Raw genomic sequence first — 17,868 nt, 5'->3', positions numbered from 1 at the left:
CTCATATAAACTTAATAGAAACCACTAGCCAGCCATAGATCGTACACACTAAAGTTTACATAACCCTGCTTTTAATTGTACATTTAATTACGGCTTTAGTTACTATTGCAAACAAACGAACAAAGAAAACCTTCCAAGTGGATGACTAACTGTTTGAATGTGGCTGCAGGGTGTATGGATCAGCAACCACACTGTGGTCTGTGCTGAGAATTTTGCTGCTGCAAAAGCTTTGCTGTCCTTTCAATAAAAGCAGCATCCTGCAACTCTTAAGCTAATCTTTGCCACAGATCGATTAACAGAAATGCTTCTGATCAATAGAAGGGGCTAAAAAGGCCAGAAGATTGTTCTGTCCAAAATGTAAAACACAACTATGAAATTCAGTGTCCTCGCCACAAGGTCTCTGCAAGAATAAGGTCAAAGCGTACAAGTTGGTTACATGACCATTTTTGACAAGCAGGCATTTGCAGTTGCTGATGCAGTCAGGATATCAAAAAATCTATTGTTGAGTAGCAAATTCCAGCTTGTGACCACAAACATATATATATATATATATATATATATATATATATATATATATATATATATATATATATATTTATCTGCAGAGTTGCTTTACCCCGAACAGGAGAAGGAAGCTAAGACATTTTACTGAACACCTCAAATCAAGCAGAGAAGTAACTCTCAAATCTACAGTTCCCCTATAAATTGGGTGGCAGCCAGCTGTCGCCCCCCGAGCGCGGCTAGTCTGCAGCTCACCGCTCCCCCTAGGGGATGGGTTAAAGTGCAGAGAACAATTTCCCCATTGTGGGATAAATAAAAGTACATTTTAAAAAAGCTATTTAAAAATTCTTCAAATTAAAAGCAATCCTCCTTAAAAGGTTTATATTATGCTTTTCTTAGGCCTTTCATAGTAAGCTATTTCCATATTTATTCAATTCAATTCAATTCAATTTTATTTGTATGGCCCAAATTCGCAACAACAGTCGTCTCAATGGGCTTCGTATCGGTATTATTATGATAATATGTTACCTTTGGGGCACTGAAGAACAATATTTTATGAAGTATTAGTAATTTTTGTAGTTTATTTTCCTATCCAGAAGTCAGATGACTCGATCTCTGAGGTGCACCGCCTTTCACTCTGTGTGGGTGCTGCCCATTTCATGATGTCAGCCTAGAATCGGCCTCGGCAGCGTGTCTGCGTTTCATCCAGGAAAACAAACAACATCCAAACTTTTGCAAAGATGGATATGCATATTGTGGTTATAGAATTAAAGCTTTATGCCAGACATCGCTAGCTCCATGGAGAAAGTGGGTGTGTGTCAGCCTGTGGTCGGTGCTGGCATACCAGTTTCTTCATGGAAGGGGCTGTTCCTCACTTTGTGACGTCAGAATGTGACGACCCACTCATGTATTGGGAGAAATACACTTAAACGCTCGAAAAAGCTCATGATGTGGGCCCTTATAATGAGCAAAAGTCATCTGCCAGTGGGACAAGATAAATCTTCTTACCAGTTTTTCCTATTAAAAAAACAATCTTATCAAATTGAAATTTTTTTGAGAAGATTATTTTTTTTGCAAGATAGAAAATAAGACTTGCAGTGAAGCCTTTAACAATGTTTTACAAATGGACAGTAAATGTAAATATTGAAATAATGAGAAATACTGTGAGGGTCTTTGTGTTTAAAAAAACTGAAATAATTGCATTTTGTATCTCTTGAAGCAGATCTATTAAATGTTTCAGTGTTTCCTCAGACCCTCGGGTTTTAGGAAGCGTTTTTATGAGGCCTTCAGTCTGAACAGGTTGTATTGAGCATTTTACACTGCCTCTAAATAATTAAATGTTTTGAGTTCATTGCATTATCCTGTTCCTGCCGAAGAACCACAAATATAGTTGCCATTATACTCAGATCAAAGCTGGGACAGAATGTCTGCTTCGGTCTTCATGTTCCAGTTCCCCCCTCCTCCTCTTGTGCAGAAAAAAAAAACACTAGTGGATGTGTGTGCTTTTCAACAGCAAGATTTAATGCTGCAAAAAGAAAAAAGGACTTAAATGTGACTATCAGTCAGAAGCCTTAAAGTTGTAATCTGCTTTAAAGGCATTTCTTTTGTATCCTAAAATGAGAACATGGTGGTCTGCTCCCTGTCTGTCTCTTTATCCATCTGCTTCTAGTGGAGACAGGAAGGAGACGGTTGTGGCAGCAGAAAACGAGCGGGGGATTCATTAACATTCAGCTGCATGTGGATTTGTTTTTACACTAATTAGTTTTGTCACCACAGACCCCTGGGTTTCCTTTTAGGATCTCTTTTACGTCATGTAACGCAGCGGGGACAGCACGATTCGGATGAAGTTGCTTTTACACTCAAACATGGTGCCTGATTCTCGTGGTGCTGATGCATGTGGTGGATCCAGATAGTCTTACTTTCGACCTTCTACCTTCAATCCACCTTCAGCAGGGGGCTTTCAAGTGACCACTTTCAATGAAGAGTCAAAGAAAAAAAAAAGCCTTCAAATGATAGTTTGATGACAGTTACTGGCCATCAATGTAGCTGCTCATGCTCGGAAAATATGTAGCATCGGTTTTATAACTTTAAAAAGTCATGCAAAATAAAAACAAACAAACACTACTTAAATTTAAGTGTAAACTCCTGTGCTTCAGAGCAAAGTAAAGAAATGCAGATCACCCTACCGGCGGAGGGACAAACCGTTTTAAGACACTATGGCTCCTCCTGCTACCGCTTCAAATGACCCTACAACTGGAGCAATAGGGAGGAACCAGAGAGGTAGGGAAGCAATTCGGATCCGGCCCAGAAAGATTTGCAAAACTTGGATTGCAACATTTCGCACCAAGTCTCTTTCAACTGTAGGTGACAGACATGCGCTAACAGTAAAAAGAGATGCCCCTCCTTTCTTGTCCAGTTTGAACCCCATGAACTAAACGGGCGTTCCTGAACCCGCGGCACATGCCCGGTGTGAACGAAGCATTATTCTGTGGAAATGGAAGTTTGTGTATCAAACAGCTCTGATGGAGTGTCCTCCCCGTTTTATGAAGTGTTAGTGAAAATCAGCCACGGTCTTAGTAAAGTGCACACTAGTTCCATATGTTTTTGTGGCCGCCCGTCTAATGTGCCAGAATTGGAGCAGACAAAATTGCAGAGGTCAGCAGCTGAAAGCATGAGTCAGTGCTCGTCTTTGCACTGCCATTTCTCACTGCGACAGGATTTAAGAGCGCTCTTCATTTACTTTGATGGTAATTTTTGAGACTCTCACCTCAGACATAAATACAACTGAAACTTGTGGACATGAATCTGAGTTCTATTACGATGTAATGACTGAACAGGAAATAGGATTTGTCCTTATTATTCTAATGCAGGTGAAGATAGACAGTTTCAAACATTGTTGTAAACATCTTTTTAATACAAGAATGACTTCCTCTTGAGCCATTTCTACTGCAGTGAAACCGAAACACCACTTCTGCTGAATCTTGCCTTAAAGCCACAAGTCAAAACCCATATTTCTTTCTTGTGTAAGTAGGGTCACACTCTTGGGTTTAAAACCTCTGCAGCTGCTGTCATGCCGTATTTTACAGTGCAGTGTGTGAACACAGAGCAGAGCTGACGTGTCTTTCTGCATGAAGAGAGAAAGCTTGGTCCAAAAACAGCTTGACTCCCTGATAAATGGACTGGCCACCGGCCCATTAGCTGACATTGTTGGTCAAAATGAGTCAGTTAACAAAAAGAAAAAAAAGGAAAAGAAGAAAAAAACAGTTATCTCTTTGGATTAGAGATGTAGTCCCCTGACACAACACTGCCCACTGATCCACAGCAGTCAGGGTTCAATCGTAGTAATGTCTGACTGTCATGTCTCATGAGTGGTGGCAGCAGCCTACTTTTTATAATCTTCAAATTTGCTTCTATTTTTTCTCAAGATCAAGACATATTTCAACACAATGCAACACGCCGACACACAGAGACATCATGCTTGAACCTACACGCCTTCTCTAGGCCGTGTCACACAGCCACTACGTACATTTTGCATTTCCACACATAAAATGTTGGTCTTTCGTGAAAAATGCCGAATATTCCTAATTCATAAGTGTTTCTTGCATTTGTCAATGTGCGTAGATGTCCATCGAGGGCTTCGACCGACAGGTCTTTATGTGAATTTGGTTTTGAGCAGTTAAAAATTTCAGGTCATTTGAAAATTATCCAGTTTATACCTATTTTCATATACATATTACGTAAATATTATGCAATTGTGGGAGATTTTTACGAAATGCAAATGTGTGGCTTTCCACAACCATTCCACTAATGACGTATGTCTGACATAATTTTTTACACACGTACCACCGATGTATAACTTTTATATTGCATATGCGGCACACATATCGCATTAAAATCATGTAAATTACGCTGAGGTCACTAATGAATTGCACACAAACAGCTCAATAATCATGCACGGTTCATGTGTTGATTAAGTGATCTTTATTCATACTTCTTCTGTAGTTTTAACGTGGTTCATTCATGATACATCTGTGAAAGTTTCATGTGCAAAATGTATGTAGTGGCTGTGTGACATGGCCTTCTAATCATAGTACAGAAGGCCGTACTGTATGGAATGTCGTACGATCTGATATCCACTGAGGTTAGAAAGCTACTGTACGATTTTTGAGACTTTAGGGTTGTGGTCAGCAGCACACACTCCTCTGGGGCTGTACTCTCTTCAATCTTATTTGTGCTGAAACACCTGACACACTCTGATGACACTGCAGCTGTTGGTTGATCAGTGATCAAATCAAATCAAATCAAACTTTATTTATAAAATAGCGCTTCTCATGCACTTTGTGCAGCTCGAAGCTGCGAAGTGATGGACTGGAGGCTGAGGGCAAACCACTGGACATGACTTTTACAGCGGGGCAAACCCTCTCTAACAGCAACCTCCCAGTCTATTACTTGTTGGCCTGCAGTGAAAACCGTTGCGTTATGGATTCTATTTGTTCTCAGAGGAACATGTATAGACATATTCGCTGGATGGATAATCACCAACATCACCCACAGGAAAAAGTGGAGCAGGCACGTTTACTGAAGATTGTTACCCCCAAATGAACAATGTGCCAAAAAAGGTTAATTAAGCAGAGCAAAGTAACGTGAAAGCATTTCTTAATCCACCCTTGACTCTACCTGCCCACAAATCAACTCCTCTCCCAAAAAACACAACAATTTAAGTTGTAATAATACAACTAATAATAATAAGCTTTGACACACACTGTACCTATTTTTATATTTTTTATCCAACTAGCCTTTTTAAAATAGGGTTTGCATGGAAGTTAAAAAGTTCTAACTTAAAAAAATAAAAAAATAAAGCAAGCTCTGCATTTTGCCCCCAGTGGTCATCTGTGGAAATGCAGCTTAATACTGACCCATCAAACTCTACATGCAAATGTATTGTCATGTTTAAAAGAATGATAAGTGAGGTGGGAGTGGCGCTAAATAAATTTGAAAAAAAAGTAAGATTGTACACTGCTATGCCACAATCACACAACCCTCAGCAATGCACACTCAACCGACCACTTCCAATGAAAAGTCTATGTAAACACGTGTAGGTGCACATTTTGGGCATCCCCGTTCAAAACACGCGACACTATGCAAATTTCTACGGCCGTTTTCAGGCTTTATGTACAAAACGCATGTTCTCTGAACCCGTGTTGAAAGTGACACCAAGTTGAACTTTGAGCAATCAGAGACTTAGATTTGATTGTGACGCATGGATGGCATCCCTTTGAATTCAAGGAACTGTTGATCAATTGATCATAGAGAGCAAATGACCAGTAATGACTGTGGTTTTTGCCAGGCTGGAATTATATAACTGTCTTTCATATATCAAATAGAGCTATGAAAGAAAAATCCTGGAAAAAGATTTGTGAGATTTCGCTTCAACATTTCACACCAAGCCTCTTCCGACTTGAGGTAGCGAACATATGCTAGTATTTGATAGCAATAGTCCGATGTGAACACCTTATGCTGTGCATGTGATCAAGATGCTTGGTGTGAACATAGCATGAAGGAGGGGAAATATTAGTAAAACCACCCACCAAAACAGGGACTGATGCCTTTTTTTCTGAAAATTGAATTTTGTTTGTAATGAGACATGAGTTATTTCTGCAGTAACTTTAGTTATGTAAACCACTCACCCCGCCAGTTCTCAGAGATTCTACCATATCATGACTAGAAACACTGCATTGAATTTGGTTTGTAAGGGAAGCACCACTGACGCTTTTGCTGTAAAACTCCTAGGATTCTGCTGCTCCTTTGTGCTAGAATGGAGTTTTTAAAGCTGCAAACTTTTAACCCTTTGCGGCTTAGCGGCTGAAATTTGTATCAAAGCACTTAGGCTCCAAATTTACTTTGATCTAGCATCCAATTGAACGCACAAACATAAGTAATTTGTTTATTTTTATTTTTATCAACAAGTCGATGAAATTTGTTGGACTTCACATTGTTTCTGATGTTCCATTTATTACAATTATCTTGTTTTGACTGGCGACTGCTGTCTTGTCTCTTGTTAAGATGCTGCACACTGAAGTTCATTTGTAAAAAAAAAGAACATTTCTTTGAATCAAGTGTAAAAATGCTCTTGATTGTACCTCCAGTTGATCTGCAGCTCAAATGCTTAACTGTGGCATGAGTGTGTGCTCTCTACTGCATTGACTTGTGTCATGCCAGATCTTTGGTGTTTCCTTCTAAACTACAACTGGACTTGCTTTTATTTTAGAGGAACTATCATTTATATGTTTGGTAGTTGGATGATTATTAAAGATTTTCAAATGAACGAGACATAAAGGTGAACCACTTTTTGCTTCTTTGCAAACTAGTCACACAATTTGTCAATGTCCCGGATTTCTGGTGCTGGCCTAAGATGAAAGTACGAAAGACCATTAATTACTGGCTAAACCTGAGACAGTGTCAGGGACAGGAAGCAGAGCTGGAAGAAGCAGAGATGAAGATGAGGTTCTCTTTGGGAGCGATGAGGATGTATAGAATCAAGAATGAATCCATCAGAGGATCAGATCAATTTTTGGAGATAAATGCCGGGTAGCAGATTGAGATCATTTGGACACATTCAGAGTAGGAACAGTGATGATGTTGGTAAAAGGAAGCTGAGGTTGAAAAAAAATAAGAAAGAGATCAAGAGGAGGATCAAAGAGGAGGGTAAAGGACATAGTGAACGGGGGCATGTGAGGATGGTTGGTGCAAGTGAAGAGGAACATGTTTGCTGAGGAGTTTTGCTGTTGTGACCCCCAAAACTGAGCAGCCAAAAGGCAAAAGAGAGTTGTTTTTAGAAACTCTCTTTTTTTGGGTTTTTTGTTAATAAAATAACATGAGATGCATCTAAAATATCAGATTTTGTTTACTTCTGGCTTCTTTGCAAAATGATTTCTAACAATAAATATAAATTACAAGTCACAGTTATGTTTGTTTCAATTTTCTTTTTTCTCAAAACCCTACCAATGTGTTGTTGATTTTTGAGTTGATTTTTAGAAATGCTATTTTCTTTTGCTTTTCTATTTTTTTTAGTCCTCAAGCTCAAACAACAAATGTTTTCAATGCCAGCAGCCACAGAAGGCAGCAGCTTGGAGGGGAAGAGTGCAGGGGGCATGGATACTGGAGGGGAAGGAGCTTTCATGCACAAAAACCTTTAAAAATCAGGGCAAAACAGTAATTTTTGCTCTTCTTGTACAGGTAAAGAAAAGTATTTGCAATTTGCAAACTGTATGTGTCATCCTTGATTGACTCTCAGATGGCAAGTAAAAAAAAATACATACATATATATATATATATATATATATATATATATATATATATATATATATATATATATATATATATATATGTAGTATCAAATTAACAACTAATCTTCAATAAATGTCTAATAAAATTGGTATGCAGCAAAGAACGACAACATCGACAACAACAACAAAAACATTATAAATTACAGAAAAGATTGTTTTATATGATACTTTGTTAGATTTCTTTTTACACTGGAATGGTGATTACTCCAAGTAGACAGTGACAACAAAGGCATGTCTGTCCGTCTGAAGAAATTAAGCAAAATATCAAAGGTTGCCTCCAATCCAGCTCTACACCAACATGAACGTAATAATCAGACAAAAATAGGAATGGATGGATGAAAGGCAAATTAATGGTTAATACATAACATCAATGTTTAATCTGGTTCAATTTTTCACGTACAACTTTGTCACATTGAGTCTTTTTTGTATCCTCTTCCATGTCCAAGATTTCTGCAACCATCCAGACGGCATCTCAGCACTATAGCTTTCTAAACTGTTTATTTATTTGATGCCTGATTTGATATTTTACTCATGTCTTTGATCATAGGCTGTTACACTTGTTTAAACACGCTTTTTATTTAGTAAAATGCATGACATCTGTCTAATCTTGCATCATAATCCACAGTCAAAGTGCATGGTGATCTGAAAATGACTACATCATCCCTGATACACAAATTCTTTTTATAATGTTCTGAGTTTCACATGGGACGCATTTCCTTTTTATCCAACACTTTTTTCTTCTTTTCAGCTTTTTCCCCTGACTCCACATATACGTGAGGTTGGCAGTCATCTGAATAAATGCCAGCTTTGCTCTCTGCTTCACAGCAGCTTTCATGAATCACTTTATGTTGGCCCTTCTTGTTGTTTGTGCAGCCAATATTCAGCACACATGCTTAAAATGTCAAGACAAAGTACAGCTAGAACCTGTCTTTATTCAGTATCAACCATTTTTTTAGATGAAAAATGTATGTATAGACAATTAGCTCATTCAATAAATTTCTATAGAAAGCATACAAAGAAACACATAAATAAAACAATGCTTCCTTTTTTATCTCACATTTCCTTTGGCTAAAACATGGATGAAAATCAATGTAGACTGTTTTATTAATGATCAGATGCAAACTTTGGACAACAGGAATGTCTTATGGATGCACATATGTGCATGTATGGATGCACATATGTGCATGTATGGATGCACATATGTGCATGTATGGATGCACATATGTGCATGTATGGATGCACATATGTGCATGTATGGATGCACATATGTGCATGTATGGATGCACATATGTGCATGTATGGATGCACATATGTGCATGTATGGATGCACATATGTGCATGTATGGATGCACATATGTGCATGTATGGATGCACATGTGTAGCAAACCACTTAAATTGCTTAACTTGAAAGCAAAAATGCAAGTGTTTCATTTATTTATTTATTTTTTCGTACCTGGAAATTAATTCTGGCATCAAGGGGTTAAAGGCCCTATATTATGCTATTTTTGAGCCTTATATGATAATATATTCCCTTAGGCACACAATAATTTTATCATGAGTCATTTATTTTGTGTTTTGACCATAATTGTTTTCGGCGCATGTGTTTATTTCTTGTAAGAATGGTAATAATGTTTGTGTAAATTTATTTTTTAGTTAAAAAAGAGGCTTGGACTCTATAAGTAATCACATTGTCATTCATATGACAATGTGATTACTTATAGAGTTAAAAAGATGTTTACAACAACATGACAATGATGTTGGATTTTTAACTTTATTCATTAAAAAGAATGCATAAAAAATCTGTAATACAGCTGAAGCTCATGACAAGTGAAACATGGTTGCGGAAAAATAATACAACAAATTTGCAGCAAAATGAAAAACAGTTAAAACAAAAGGAGAAAAATATTTAAAAGTGCTTGGAAAAGATGAGTGAAAGTCCAAAAGTGCAATCTGATTAAAATACTGCATTCAGACCTTAAGACTAACAATGAATAAACTAAATTCCTTCTTTTATAATATGAGACTGAAGTCACGGAGGAGCAACAATCAGATTTTATTGTTGGATCTTAACAAGTTACTGTAGAATGGTAGTTATTTTCTCTCTTTAGGGCTTCTTTTTACCAAATAAATGAGAAAAGACATTATTTTACAATGCTGCCTCCTGATCAATGCTATTCTAAATATATTTTTCTGACTAAATAACACTAGCTTTAAAGAAAAGGTAAAAAGCTAAGCCAATTTGAAAGGGAGAAGTGTAGGCTGGAGTGATTCATTTTTCTTTCTCCATCAGTTAGCTATCAGTTTGTTCATATTGGGTCTTACTGCAGACACTCGGTGAAAGAAAAAAGAAGAGTCAATATTTGTGTCTTTCTTGGACTTTTATTAGACAGATAAAGTCTGTTTTCAGACGCATGAACTCATCTGCACGGCTTCATAACGCAGTCTTACAGGACTCTGCTGCTTCCTGCTCATCAGTTTTTTGTTGGAGTGCAGTGGGCTCCCACTTTACCTTGGAGAATGGATTCTGTATTTATAGTTTCCATCCTGTGGGGATTTTATCCAAGGTCAGTTGTAGATTACCTATTTGGCTCATTGAGCCATATGCTCTGTTAGCTCCCTTTTTAAATGTGCATCGGTGATTGATTAAGCTAGTGTGTCTCTATGCCAATGCCGGCCTTGACTGATGCATACAGAAAGCAGTTTGTATGTATGGATAGCTCTGCTGCGAAATGCACGATCGATACTCGGACTCTCCACGCAATAATTACCTCATCCAGAAGAGGGGAAAGCCTGGGGGTTTAGTGTATGTGTGTCTTAAGTTGTGTGTTTCTGAATTGATGCGGTTTCATTGGTTTGCAGGGGAGGCTGTCGGTGTGCATGGAGAGATACTAACAAATGAAAGGGAAAAATTCAAATTGCAAATCAAATTCCAAAACTTAGAATTAAGTTTAAATGTACTATTTGTTTCATTGAATGGAGAAAATAAATCTCAAAAAAACAATTGCTATTAACTGCTGTTGCAGCCCCCTTATAGACACCGAAAGAAAAATCTCTTTCATTTGAAAAATATGAGCAACTCGAGTAGTTTATTACAATTTTATCATACCTATTTGTTAGATGTGGTGCTGCACTTTAACAGTATACTTTCCCTGATCTTGTGTTTAGTTTCATTCTGCTGGCTTTGCCATATTTTATCTGGCTGCTTCAGTGTTTTGTGTTCCTCCATCTCTGTTTCCATTCGGTTCCCCTTCTCAAAGATGAAAAAGATTTATTAATAAGAATAGGGCTTTTTGCTTCTTCACTACCCATGGGTGCCAGTAATTGTAAGCATGTTGCCTCTGATCGAGTCCTGGGCATAGTTCTGTTACTGCGTTTCCTTCTAAATTGGACCTTTGTCTCATTCCGGAAGCACTGCCACTGCCGTGCTGTTGCTCAGTCACTGTGGCTCGTTTGAAAGAAGACAAAGGAGCAGTCGGTTGAGGATTGGCTGGAAAGCACAAATGATGAGGAGTTAAAAATAAAAATCGCCGTTATTAAAGTCAAAGAAAGTCAGATAGGAGGAAGCGTTCATGTTCCCAATCAGAGCTGATGGCAGCTGAGACCTCAGCGGCGTCTATGCAGGAGCCCTGGAAACGAGCGTGTCACGGCGGCAGGGAGGGGGCGAAGGTCAGTGTCAGGACCTGCTTGTCACCAGGCAATTTAGAATTGACATGTGATTTCTGGATGATGTCTTCCTCTCTCCTCATTGCACTGTGTGTGTGTGTGTGTGTGTGTGTGTGTGTGTGTGTCTAGGTGTGTGTGTGTAATCTGAGCTGTCATGCAACTGTCTTGTCTGCTCTGATGCCCACTAACCCCTCAGTCAAAAGATGTCACTGTAAAGACAGCAAATGTGCCATCCACAGAAGAGCTGGATCGTTTAAATCCATTTAATTCCTCATTTAATTCTCTCCATTCTTTTTGTATTTTTTTTTCAAACCAGCCATCCTTGTGCCATATGTTTTAGTAAACCCTAAACCCTTTGGCTGCCAGATTAAAGCCTTTTTAAAAACAAAAGCCATCTGGTTCAAGGTGGCATTCATAAAGTCACCACTGATGGCTTACTGCTGCAGTCCGTGAGTCAACACTGACTCAAATCTTTAACCCTTCAAGACGTTCTTTCAACCTCCATAACTCTTAAACTGTTCACAGAATGGACATAATTCCAGCAGGTTCTGTAGAAAAGGATGATATGCAACACATTAGTTAAGTGCTTATTATGCAATCAATGCTGTTATGCAACACTTTAAGGTAGTAATGTGTTGCACATCAGAATCAGCCGATTCACATTGGTCGGGTAAACAGTCAGAGACTTACGGTATGTCGAAGATCATGTGTTCCTTAGGTGTCATCAGTTACATCTCCGGTGTTCAAGGGTTAACTGTTCAACTTCACAACCTAAATGAAAATACAGAGTCGATTTAGGAATTAAAAACAATGTTGTCTCTTTGATTAGGTCTTATTTACTAGGGGTGTAACGATTAATCGACGCAATTGATGGATTGATTCATATTCACACGATCCAAACAAATCGATCCATCTGAGGCAATTTGCCAAAAGTATACCATTATAAAATTGTTTCAAAATGAAATAAATCAATGATCAGAATTGAAAAATCCCAGTTGGATTGAGGTACAGTAGGTTTATTTTACTCTAATGTAAAAAACAACTAAAAAAGAATCAGTCCATCATTCCAGTCCAATGTGAGAAAACACTTTGAATTTAACAAAGACATGTGACCATGCAGTGTGCTAGAATGTTCTAATAATGTTCCCTTTGGATTATTTTGATGTGGAAAAACAACAGTGGGGTGAACTTTAGGAAACTAAAATGTGAATGGATTTGACATTAATTCTTGTTTACTTATTTGTTTGTACACATATTTAATTCACATTTGATTATCTTGAAAGAAAAACAAGGAATCTGCAAAATTTCACCTGCACTATTCAGTACCTACCGTAGATATTTATCTCTGAGTGACACCGGTTGAAGTTTTGGCTAAAGATATCACGGGTTGATTTTAGGTTAGTGAATGTGATCAAATCTGATCGCTCAAAATAAACAAATTCCAACGATGAATAGTATTATCATCGTTACTACTGGCAAAAATATTTGACACTTTCTCCTACTACAATAGGTGCAACCCACATATGCTGCTTATCTCACAAATGTACATTCTTCATAAATGCATTACTATTTAAAATGGAAATAACTTTCTATTCTGTTTAACAAGAATTATTATAAAGCTGTTTTTGCCAGATGTGTGATTCTTTAATAAAGGGATGGTCCCTGGAGTCTGCCTAAAAAAAATAAATGAATAAATAAAAGAATCCACTGGTCTTACATCAATGTTTGTAACAGTTTACAAAAGCACATTCCTGTTTTTTCCTGTGTAATCGTAACACATTTTAATTTAAATATTGGATTTGCTGCAGCAGGTATAACACCCATACACATATGTATTCATTTTTGATCCTCTCCACCTTTGTCACTCCCAAAAATAGCCTTCTCCAGCTTTGCACCCTGTCTTTTTCTCACTGCCAATGTCTCAAAACTAAATAACATGGCTGGTCCCACGTCCATGTTCACCATTCCTTTCATTTTTGCTGAAACCTTTGTCACTCATATCACACCTGCTGCTGGAAAAAGTTTGCACCGAAAATAGTTATTAGAGTGCAGTTTTTGATACTGTAAACCATGAATTCCTTCTTGACGGGCTGGAAGAGTGAGTGGGATTATCCAGTATGGTCTACAGTTGGGTCAGGTCCTGTCCTGCAGGTGGGAGTTATGCTTTACTTGGACTGTTTACCATCCCACTCCCATTGTCTTTTGGTCTGATGTGAAAGCTTTTCAAGTAGCCTTTTATTCTGATGATTCTGATTATAGCCAACATAAAAAAAAATGTGTTGTTTACAGGACATAATTTTTGTAGATTGGCAGTAGTTGTAGGCATTACTGTTGGTGCATAGTAAGCCTGTCTCCACTTCCCATCATCCATCTGTTTACATGCTCTCCTGCTGGCTCACAGCCCCATGCCTTTATGTGGACATACAGTTCAGACCAAAAGTTTGGACACACCAAATGAATATTTGAATAAGAAGGTGTGTCCAAACTTTTGCTCTGTACTGTATGTAGTATAACATTTATGGTAAATGGCGTATACTTATATAGCACTATATCTTTCTACCTTACTCAAAGGCAGAAAGCGCTTTACAGTCACAGTCCCATTCACACACTGATGGCGGCTCCGCTGCAGAACACTGGCGCCAATCTCCCACCAGAGGCAGGCTGGGGTTCAGTGTCTTGTCCAAGGACATTTCGACACATGGGCAAGCAAGGCATGAATCGAACCTGCAATCTTCCGATCAGAGGTCGACCGCCCAACCAATGGACCAGGGCCACCTGTAATAATTTATGCTGCGTTCACAGCAATTTGGGCGTCAAACTCACGTCAGGCGCGGCCAATTCGTTGCTCACCAGCAACCAGTCGAGCAATGACATGTTTGTCGTTGCGTGTTAATAAGCTTGAGGTCCCAGACGCGTGTGGGTGGAGAGAACGCCAGATGATTTTGGCCTGATCTCTAGTGGTGTCTGTGTGGATCTCATTTACAGTGCATTGAAAACACGGAAAAGTTTGAGAGATCAGGTTTATTTGTATAAAAAGTTCAAGAAAAATGATCAAGTATCCCGTGTCTATGTCTGGGTTCATGAGATCATTCAGAGACTCTCCCAGTTTGGTGAGCTTTACTTCTGCTTTGGGAACTGCGTCTAAATGTTGTTGACACTGTGTTTTTGTCTCTGTGACCTAGTTTGAAGACTTGCTGTCCTGCATAAGTCCATAGAGGGATAATAAAAATAAAATCTGAAGATTCTTTTTATTATTTTCTCGATGAAAATAAGATAAATATAAAGTTTCAGTAGGCCCGAGCAGGCTGCCTCCCCATGCTGCAGCTGCACTTTTGTACCTGCAAACCGACCTCCTGGGGACTGGTGTTAAACCCTAAGGGTCTGGCGACCAGGGTTTACCCTGCCCTCGCCCAGCAGTAGCAGGGATGGGCTCTGGCAACCCCTTGACCCCAATAGATATAGCAGGTTAAAAAATGGATAGAAGTTTAGGGGGAGAACGCTCCTCCATGTTGGATTTGGACTCCTAGCACTTATCGAGTCACTGAATATGTCTTGCCAAAGGCTGAGTCCTGGATTGGTTGACGAGACGTGTCAACCTTGCCAAAGTTCAGATTTATAAACTCTGGACTTTAGATCACATTTGATTTAACGTTGAAGCTGGACATCCCTGATGCACAAATCGTGATCGGTGTAAGGCAGCATTACATTTTTGTTCTAATTTTGATTAAATTTATAGATATGCTCATGCTTTATGATTTTGGTTCTCATCTCTTCACGGTTTTCTTTGTGTACGAAAGATGTGATGCAGACAAAGCTACCCTCCGACCTTTATCCCTAAAGTTGGGTCGATGAAATCTTCCTCTAATGACACCAGCGTTGCATTTTATGCATAGATGAAAAGAGATTAAATACTTTTTGGAGCCAACAGGTATGTTTATAACATTTGAGTGTGTGTGTGGACAGGCCCCGCCCTTATAGACTTGTATTACATCTGAACCTCACTGTAATAAGTATAACGATCCAGAAACGTGTTGCTTTATGCTGCTTCGTGGTTTTACACCCCCCCCCCCCTTCTATAATCACTCTCCTATTCCCCCCTCTCTACCATCCTTCCCTCCTTTCCTTTTCCGTCCATTCCAACACAAAAGATTTTCAAAAATGACTAAAATGAATAAAGTTTGGCCTTGATTACAAAAGGGGTTTATTCAGATATACCTCTGGTGTGTCAGAAGATTTATAACCCCTGTTGTTAAAGTAAAATATGTCCAACACAAGAGGCCTTCAGCTCTCATCTGATTGCCCAGCTGTTGGACAGGACAACTTAAAAAAAAAAAAAAAAAGATTAAACACAGACATTTTCATTTAATTTTTATTAAGTTTCATTTTTTCTTATTGTGTGTGTGTGGGGGTGTGGGGGGGTGGTGGTGGGGGGGGGCTATATTTCCAGAATTTTCTTTGTTAAGCAAGCATATCAAACAAACCAAAAAGAATCTGTCCATCACTGGTGTGTTCTGCCAGGCTGACTTGAATGCCCCGTGATTCCCCTGAATGCAGCATTCGTGAATGAGCAGGCTTAACATCCCTAGACAGCATCTGCTCCGTGTTTCTTTGACGTTTTCACATTTTGAAACAAGTCACTATTTGTGCATTGTGCTGACTCAGCATACAGAAAGCATGGAGTCAGCTCGAGCTTATCAAACCGCTTGTCAAATTTTACAAAAGAAAGCTGGCAGACTGCTGTGGGACAAAATGATATTCAGGGCAGCATTGTTGGGTTTAGATTACTGACAGAGATGTTGTTGGCTTTAGAGTGAATCAGCAGGAAGTTGGGTTGGATGCTGGAAGAGGCAAGGCACCATCAGTTACTGAAGCAGCTGTAAACCTTGTGACTCTTTCTTTTTGTGTTCCAGCGTGTCCTTTTTATCATCTTCTGCTCATTGTACGGCCACAACCATTGGGTTTCCCAACTCCAACACAGCTGCTTTTTGAGCCCTGCAGCTAGTTAAAGGACAAGTGTGGGGGTCTTCTATCCAAATCAGTTAATGGATGTTTGGAGTCTGTGTGTTTGTGTGTGTGAGAGAGAAACCTTTAAACAATGAAAAAAAAAGCTCTCCTGTTTGCTTGCATGCCATGCGCCTGCATGTATCTGCCCATCCTTGAGTGCAGATGACAACATTTGTTTTGTTGTGTGTTTTTGTGGACATGTTTGGGATTGGGATAAGCATGTGCTTATGATAGTGAATAGAAGAAACAAAAGAAAATTAAGACACCTTTAATTATGTAAAGAAGCACTTGACAACTCTTCCTGTTAGGATATATAGACAGAAAAAAGTAAAAAAAAAAACAACCTAAAGATCGTGTTGCTTTCTACACAAAATTTGCAACAAGAAAAAAAAACAAACAACAAAAAAGAACTCACACTAAGCCCAAAAAAACTGAGGTATTTTGACAACCATGTCTTTGGATGCAGCACTCTCATCATTCCCATGCAAACATGGGTTGTAATTCCTAATTATAGTAATAATAATAATAATATATATATATATATATATATATATATATATATATATATATATATATATATATATATATATATATAATATGCATATTTTTTCTCTTATGTCAATACACTAAAAATTACTTTGCGTAAAAAATGGTTGATTTAATTGTAATCTCACAATTTTGAATTGTTTTGTGTTAATTTAGGGGATTTTTCGTCTATTTTTGAGTTCCCTGTAGTGTCTGAGGATCATACCATGTAATAAAGCATCCGTATTTTTTTATTTTATTTATTCAGTTTCAGCCCTAGCACAGCCCCTAGTTGGGCCACTTTCTATCTTTTGGTTGTAATTGTTAATTTTTTCTCTCATTATTTTGTGTGGTTTTTTTGGAATAACTAAACATTGTCTCAGTAAAAAAGCCAGTTCTGGCCAAATTCTTGATGCATTATCGTTTTCGCTTGTTTGAACGCCCATAGAAAGGCCAATACCTGTTCCCAAACGTCTCCTGAGCACACAACAGGAAAAGTTAGTCACGTGCTTCTTTTGAGTTCCTTGTTCTTTAAAACAATGCTTTTTTTCCCACAGCCTGTTTTTTGTTCTTTCCATCAAAAACCCTTTGTTCATGGTACTTCATTAAAAATGATGAATGTCTTTTGATCTTGATGGTTTAACTTTAGGAAATTCTTGATTTTTAAAGAAGAACTAAACCTTTTTCCCTCTTTTTTTTTTGAAAGTCTTTCTCTTTTCTTGCTCTGTAGATACTCTAAACCTTATGGTAAACATGTCAACAGAACACTGATGTATGTCTTGTGTTTGTCAGTGTGAGGATTTTTCAATCAAAAACGGAAAGAAAAAAA

General features: G+C 38.2%; 1 protein-coding gene across 6 annotated transcripts in view; it reads left to right on the top strand.

Annotated features, from left to right (window-relative positions):
- The window catches only part of nlgn1 (neuroligin 1), a 406,572-nt gene that overhangs the window by 148,095 nt on the left and 240,609 nt on the right, over window positions 1-17,868 (top strand). The window contains exon 1 of one of the 6 annotated variants that reach the window (XM_078945411.1): window positions 10,954-11,513. The exons of the other annotated variants lie outside the window; for them this stretch is intronic. The gene's annotated coding sequence lies outside the window, so the exon portion shown is untranslated. Of the gene's footprint in view, window positions 1-10,953; window positions 11,514-17,868 lie in introns of those variants that run through there. 6 annotated transcript variants of the gene reach the window in all.

This window comes from Oryzias latipes, chromosome 4 (genome assembly GCF_053564925.1).
Source record: "Oryzias latipes strain Hd-rR chromosome 4, Olatipes_Hd-rR_3.1".
Lineage (NCBI taxonomy): Eukaryota > Metazoa > Chordata > Actinopteri > Beloniformes > Adrianichthyidae > Oryzias > Oryzias latipes.
Note: the sequence above shows the minus strand (reverse complement) of the source record. Positions and strands in the feature narration are given on the sequence as shown.